The 6,933-nt window shown below is 42.6% G+C and overlaps 1 non-coding gene across 1 annotated transcript; it reads right to left on the bottom strand.

Moving 5' to 3' along the window:
- Positions 1-286: 286 nt before the first annotated feature.
- Positions 287-393, bottom strand: LOC120274339. Its single transcript, XR_005540866.1, has one exon. It is a non-coding gene; the product is annotated as a small nucleolar RNA R71 (small nucleolar RNA).
- Between the last annotated feature and the right edge of the window lie 6,540 nt (positions 394-6,933).

Below are 6,933 nucleotides of genomic sequence, written 5' to 3'. Positions count from 1 at the left end.
ACTTTGAGTTAAAACCAGCATTTATCCAGATGATTCAGTAGTCAGCGCAGATCAATGGTTTGGCCGATGAGGATTCAAACAACCACATAGAGAACTTCTTGGAAGTTTGTGATATGCTGAAGATTAATGGTGTATTAGATGATGCTATTAGATTGAGGGCTTTCCCTTTTTCTCTCAAGGGAAGAGCCAAGTAATGGCTTCATTCCTTGCCAAAACATCCATCACAACTTGGAATGAGATGGTCGAAGCTTTTCTTGCTAGATACTTCCCTCCGGGAAAGTCGGCCAAGCTTCGCAATGAGATATTTCTGTTCGTGCAGATGGAATTGGAATCATTGTTTAAGACATGAGAGCGTTTCAAGGACCTTTTACGGAGATGCCCACAACACGGATTTCCCGAATGATCATTCAAACTTTCTAAAATGGGTTGAAGCCAAGTACAAGGCAATTGCTTGATGCCACCACAGGAGGTACAATGGGGAGTAAACCCCGGAAGAAGCCCGATGGTTAATAGAAGACATGGCCATGAATAGTTTTCAGTGGAATGCGCGGGAAACGAAGAAGGTGGCCGGGCTCCATGAAATAGATGCAGTCACTTCTTTGGCAGCCCAAGTATAATCATTGAGTAAAAAGTTAGACCTTCTAATTTCGAATAGAGTTGCGGCCGTGACTACTTGTGCCCTGTGTCCAATAACCGTGGGTGGTATACCCTCCGTTGAACAAGTTGATTATGTGGGTAATGCATTGAGAAACAAAAGCAATCCTTATAGCAATACCTACAATTCATTTTGGAGGAACCACCCTAATTTCTCATGGAATAATCAGGGACAACCAAAGGCCATGGCACCACCAGGTTTCCATCAACAACAAGCCCCAAACATGGAAAATAGAGTGTCCGGCTTGGAAACCTGAATGACCGACTTAGAGAAAGCCTTGACTAAATTTGTGCAATCAACAGATACATGGTTCCAATCGGTCAAGGCTACACTTCGCAACCACACCGCATAATTACACAATCTAGAAAATCAAGTGGGGCAAATTGCGAAGTCTCTATTAGAGAGACCACAAGAAAGCTTGCCGAGTAATACAGAGACCAATCCACGATAGCATATGAAGGAGATCACTTTGAGAAGTGGTTATCAGGTTGAAGGTAGGCTTCCAACTGAGAAGACCAATGGTGAAGCACCGGAGGTCGTAGAAGATGAGAAGGGAGCAACCAAGGAGAAGAAGATGGCACCCCATCTTAAAAGCCAAGAATCCCTTATCTCTCTATATTGAAGAACGACCAAGTGAATGAGCAGTTCAAGAACTTTTTGGGTTTGTTTAGGAAACTACATATAAACATTCCCTTTGTTAAGGCATTATCCCAAATGCCGAGGTATGCCAAGTTCTTGAAAGATTTGTTGACCAACAATATGAAATTAGAGGAGAGTGCCTCTGTGATTTTGGATGCATCTTGCTCGGCGGTCTTGTAAAAGAATATGCCGAACAAGAAGAAAGACCAAGGAAGCTTCATCATTCCGTACAACATTGGCAACTTGGGTAAAAAATGGCATTGGCGGACTCAGGGGCCAGTATCAACGTCATGCCATATTCCTTCTTTAGGAAGCTAGGCTTGGGAGAACCTAGGCCAACTCGGATGACATTGCAATTGGCGGACCGAACATTGAGACATCTGAGGGCATCATTGAAGATGTGCTTGTCAAAGTTGACAAGTATATATTTCCTATAGATTTCGTGGTGTTGGACGTCGAAACACTTTGAGAGTTTTCTCAGTTGGACAGAGAAGCCACGGGGGCGTGCGTCTACCCTTGTGGGTTGGGCGCACGGGAGTGGGTATTTTTTGCACGCCCGTGCGGTTGCGTTCAGAGACAGAGGAGTGGTTTCTAGAGAGCACAAAGGGCGTGTGTCTGCCCCTGTGACTCTCTCCTGTGGAGGCGCATGGGAGTGGATAGTTTCCTCATGCCTGTGTGGATGTGAAGAATTCCAAGAGACGCGATTTTCCTTTAAAAAAATCTCGTTGAATCTTTCATCTACGACTTCTCCAGACACTCAAAAAACAATCTTGATCAATTTCCCGACCTCTCACTAATGTTTCAGAGGGATTTCCTTTCAATTTCCACGCCGAATTCGAAGTTTTCATCCCCATTTCATCGGTAAACTTTTAGCTCTCTCTCTTATTCGCCAATTCTTGTTTTTTTTAATTAAAATTGTTGAATTGCGGCAATTTTCACTCTATAATGGTTTATGCATGTTCAGAAAGAGTTTAGACATGGTTTTAAGGTGTATTTTTGGGAGTATTGATTTGTAGACGTGTGATTTTCACGCCCAGCAGATACACACGGGCGTATGGAATTTCCACACGAACGTGTGGAATTCTGCAGTATTATTTCTAGAGCTTCGTTGATAGTTTTCTCATTTGTAGATATGGCGCCTCGTTCAAAAATGCAAGAAGTTAAGCCTCTTAAGGAATTCTCGAATGCCGAGCATCAGGCTCGATTTCAGAGATTATTGGCACCCAATTTTGGTCTGTCTCTCGTTGTGGATTTGAGTGTGCTAAGAGAGATTTGGCGGGGTGATTAGCTAGCCGATGGGATTGATGAGATGTTAACAGTGGGAAGCTGGAGAAGATTGTTGATGATTCGAGAGCCAGCTTTCCGCGCGTTGATGCTAGAAGTGTCGGTGTCTTTCGAGTTTGATCAGTCATATGGCAGTTTGGACACCTTGGATGCTATACAACGAGAGTTACACAGGTACAAAGGAATATGGACGGTTGCTGATAGATTTCCCGGGTATGTCAACTCCGCAGCAAGCGTAGTGAGTTTTGTGTGGACATGGGCCGTATTAATAAGAATTGTCCAAGGCCACCAGCCTATCTCGGCAGAGCTACGGATACTTACACTAGGTTCTCAGTAGGTCTGTATCTGGTCGAGGTGACACACAACTATTTTTAGTAGGCATGACTTACTCTATTTGTACTCTATGGTCTGTAATGTGCCGATTCACCTGGGGAATGTAGTGGCAGACATTTTGAGGCATCAGGGCCAGTTTGCGAGAGTGGGAGTACTATTCGCTGGTCCTTACGTCACTAGACTCATCTTGGGAATAAGTTTTCTAGATGCTATACGAGATACTAAGAGGACGGTCGTGCCTTCCCATCGAGGAGTTGATATGATTAGGATGATGGGATTGGTGCGTAGATGTGGGCCTAGAGCATACATTATATTATGGCCATTCCAGAGATCGCTGAGGGAGGAAAGGATGCAACGGAGGATTCCCGACAGGTTCCCGAGCCTCAGTTTGCACAGTCGGGGACCGGAGTACCCTTTGTAGCACAGGAGACACTCTGGCGCTCGGTTCCTATTTTTACTCCTCCTCGAGCTCATGATCGTATTGAGAGGCCCGAGAGTGCTGTGAGTGTATTATGGTTTGAGATCACTGAGATTCGAGTGATAAAGTCAGCACAGTATACCGATGTGACGGCCAGTTTCGACAGGTTACAATAGTTATTGATTTGCCGACTTCCTGCTCCTCCGGCCTCATCATCACCTGATCCACCAGCACCATTCGATTATCCAGCAGCAACAGTAGAGCCGACAGCTGATGACACTGACACTTGACTTTAGTTTTCATCATCTTTATTACTTCTGCATTTCGTTTTGAACTTGTATACTTATAAAAGACTTTCCTTCTGAGTTTATTTTTCATCTTGTGGTTTCGAGTTGTATTCATTTCTCTATATTTAATATACTCGAGTTGTTTTTGTTTATTGAGCTTTACTGAACCCCCTAGTGTATGCGTACAGATGGTCTTGTCAGTATGGGAATTGAGAACTAGTCATGGACACGACCGAAGTGCTTTTGCACTTGATCGTATGTGCTTCACAACCCGTCCGAACATCACTCCCAAGGATTTAGCTCCATCAAATGCAACACTAGGAGTCAGGGAGTATTATTTTGATTGCTTCTCCCATATATACTCTCGATTGATATCCATTATGAGTGGACTTGCATGTGTACATTGGGGACAATGTACAACTTTAGTGGGGGGTGCACATGTCTTTTTATATTAGTTTTGACTGACATACATGCTCACATAGCCAATGGCGGTTCACCTTAGTTGCAATGATTGTATTCATGAGTTTAGGAGACTTTTTAACATTGAATGTTCTCATGCTCTAGTTCTTGCTTGAATTTTTAGGAATTTTTGCCTGATTGACACTTGTTGCACTACTCGCTCATTAAAATCTTTTGGAAACTCAAGTTCATTGTTGAAGGGACTAGTTATAGTTGTTTCTTTTGTTAATTGAAAAAATCTGAAAAAGAAAAAGGAAAAAGGAAGAACAAAATAGTTTTATTGCTTACTTGTGCTTGTTGGGTGGAAAGAGCTACCACCTATGTAGTATGAAGCTACTCTCATAAGTCATATAATAGTTATGCCCTAATGAGAGAAATAGCTATCTCATAGAATGAGTGAAAGTTACCACCCCGGTAGAAAGAGCTACCACCTCAAAAGTGTGAAAGCCACCTTAGCGGCCGCTTTAGAAAGGGCTACCTTAGAGGATGTGTGAAGCTACTACCAATTTTTTTTTTTTAATTTGTGTTACTTTGAGTAGATAAATAAGTCCTTTATACTTAGAACTATGAGGAGTATACTTTCGGTTGACTTGAGTGAGTTTGCACACACGCTTACACAATTTCGGGTTTGTTGTCCTTTTTTATTCAAGTTTTTAGCTAGAGCATTGATTTTTGTCTTTATTGCTGAAATTTCCATTACTTGTAGAATGCTATCTTTGTATGCTTTGGTGAACCTAAGGTCAAGCACTTCCAATATTTTCTTCGTTTATTCTTCAATGTTTTAATTTTTGTTTTAGGACAAAAAAAAGCTTAAGTGTGGGGGAAGTTTGATAAGTGCTTGTGTGATAAGAATGCGAGTGTTCTTTCCTTATGATGAGGATTAATTTTATCAGGTTTTAGCGCTAATACTTGTACATTTAGGTTACTTTCATGCAAATAGAGTTGTAAAGCCAAATGTCAAAGAAAGAATCCAATGTAGATCGTGAACACACTATTTGGAGGAAATCTTGAGAAGGGTCAAACGCGAAGACATAATTCGGGTTCAAGATGCGAGAATGTGTGCCAACCTCCGTGTATTCAAATTAGCATAATGATTTGGAGGGGCACAAAGGCGAGACATTTAGGTATTCCGGCTTGTGCATGTATAGAAAGATCTCCACTAATGTAGCCATTTATCAAAGAAGCTAAGAGATCTACGACCTAAACATGTGCCCGTTTATGTTACCTTGATGAGAAGATAGGTTCGGGAGTGTTTCGGGCCGGTTCTGTAGTAGGGTACCGTAGAAAATACTATAGCAAAGTACTGTAGCAGGTACTATTCACAATCGGCCGAAAAATAGAATTCCAGAGATCCACACGGCCGTGTGGAAATTATCCACGCCTATGCAGAAATTCCACAGCCCCGTGTGGCAGATCCACTGGAGCGTATGGATGCCCGATTGCAGCCCTATTTAAGCCGTGACTCAGCCCTGATTTTAGCAAAAATACTGTAGCAGGTACTGTTCACAGTCAGCCGAAAAATAGAATTACAGAGATCCACACGGGCTTGTGGAAATTATCCACGCCCATGCGGAAATTCAACAGCCCCGTGTGGCAGATCCACTGGAGCGTATGGATGCCCGATTCCAGCCCTATTTAAGCCGTCATTCTAGCCCTGATTTCCACACGGGCTAGGGTTTTGAGAGGTATTGGCAGGGTTTTTGGTGAGGTTTTTCGGCTTTGACATCACGCTCTACTTGGAAGAAGGTTATTGGGAGAGCTTTCGTCGGCACCGATCCGGCGAGGTGTGTCCTAGGCCGGACAAGCGGACCTTTGGAGGAGACGAGGCTTCTCCGCAAGACCATCGTCATGACTATTGAGGGGGTTTTCTATAGATTACATGTTTTTACATTCGATTTTATTGTTGATTGTAACTAGCTCAATGGAGAGCTAAACCTCCTAGTGGGTACTTGGATTTGTGAACCTTGGGATGTATTTGTTTCATTAAACCTTCTATTATGCTTTCATTAATTGATATTTTATTTGAGTTCCAATCTTAAATGATTGATTGATTGAATCCTACCTTAGAGTGACACTAGGATTGAGAGTTCATATTGATAACCCTTGTGAGTGACTGACACACCACGGTGGTTAGGCAAAGCTAGATTGGAGAGGGTTGAGAAGGTGAGTCGAGAGGTAGCGGAGTGTCCCCTTTCCCCTCCGATGTGATTTATCCTACCTCCATTTCCTTGATCTCTTGGTGGTCATAGTAGAGTGAATGGACTAAGGATGACTTTCCGTTGGGGTTTAGTTGCAAAGACAACGGAGTGAAGCGTTGAAGTGATTTTAGCACCTAGGGCTTAATTGTGACTAGGGACCTCTCACCTTGACCAAAGGGTTAGGTTTATTTCTAGGAAGAGGGTTTAGCACTTCGAATCCCTAGAATTCTATGCGATTATATTCGAGTGAGAGGTGTTGAGATTGTTCGATTTCTCCTCGGGACATGGTATAGAGTTAGTCTTGGTTGACCTTAGATTTGGGACCGTGTAATGAAGGATTTCCATGACTCATTAATGCATTAGTTGGGAGGCATAATAGTCGGTCTTACACTTGAAACGATTGTACTAGGCAGAACAATATCCGAGCACCCCATTTATATCGATTTTATTCTTGTTTACATTACATTTTGTCAACGCAATCATTATTTATCTTCACTTGGTTAAGAAACAAGTTAAGTATTTTTACTCCCTACTCCCTATGGATACGATACCCACACACCTGGGATTTTATTAGTCGACAAAAACATGCACTTGTGTGACATATGCAAGGTGTGTTGTCAATCCTCCCTAGGATGCTTCTCGGCTTGCTTCTTTGATCTA

This window comes from Dioscorea cayenensis, chromosome 12 (genome assembly GCF_009730915.1).
Source record: "Dioscorea cayenensis subsp. rotundata cultivar TDr96_F1 chromosome 12, TDr96_F1_v2_PseudoChromosome.rev07_lg8_w22 25.fasta, whole genome shotgun sequence".
NCBI classification, from domain to species: Eukaryota; Viridiplantae; Streptophyta; class Magnoliopsida; order Dioscoreales; family Dioscoreaceae; genus Dioscorea; species Dioscorea cayenensis.
Note: the sequence above shows the minus strand (reverse complement) of the source record. Positions and strands in the feature narration are given on the sequence as shown.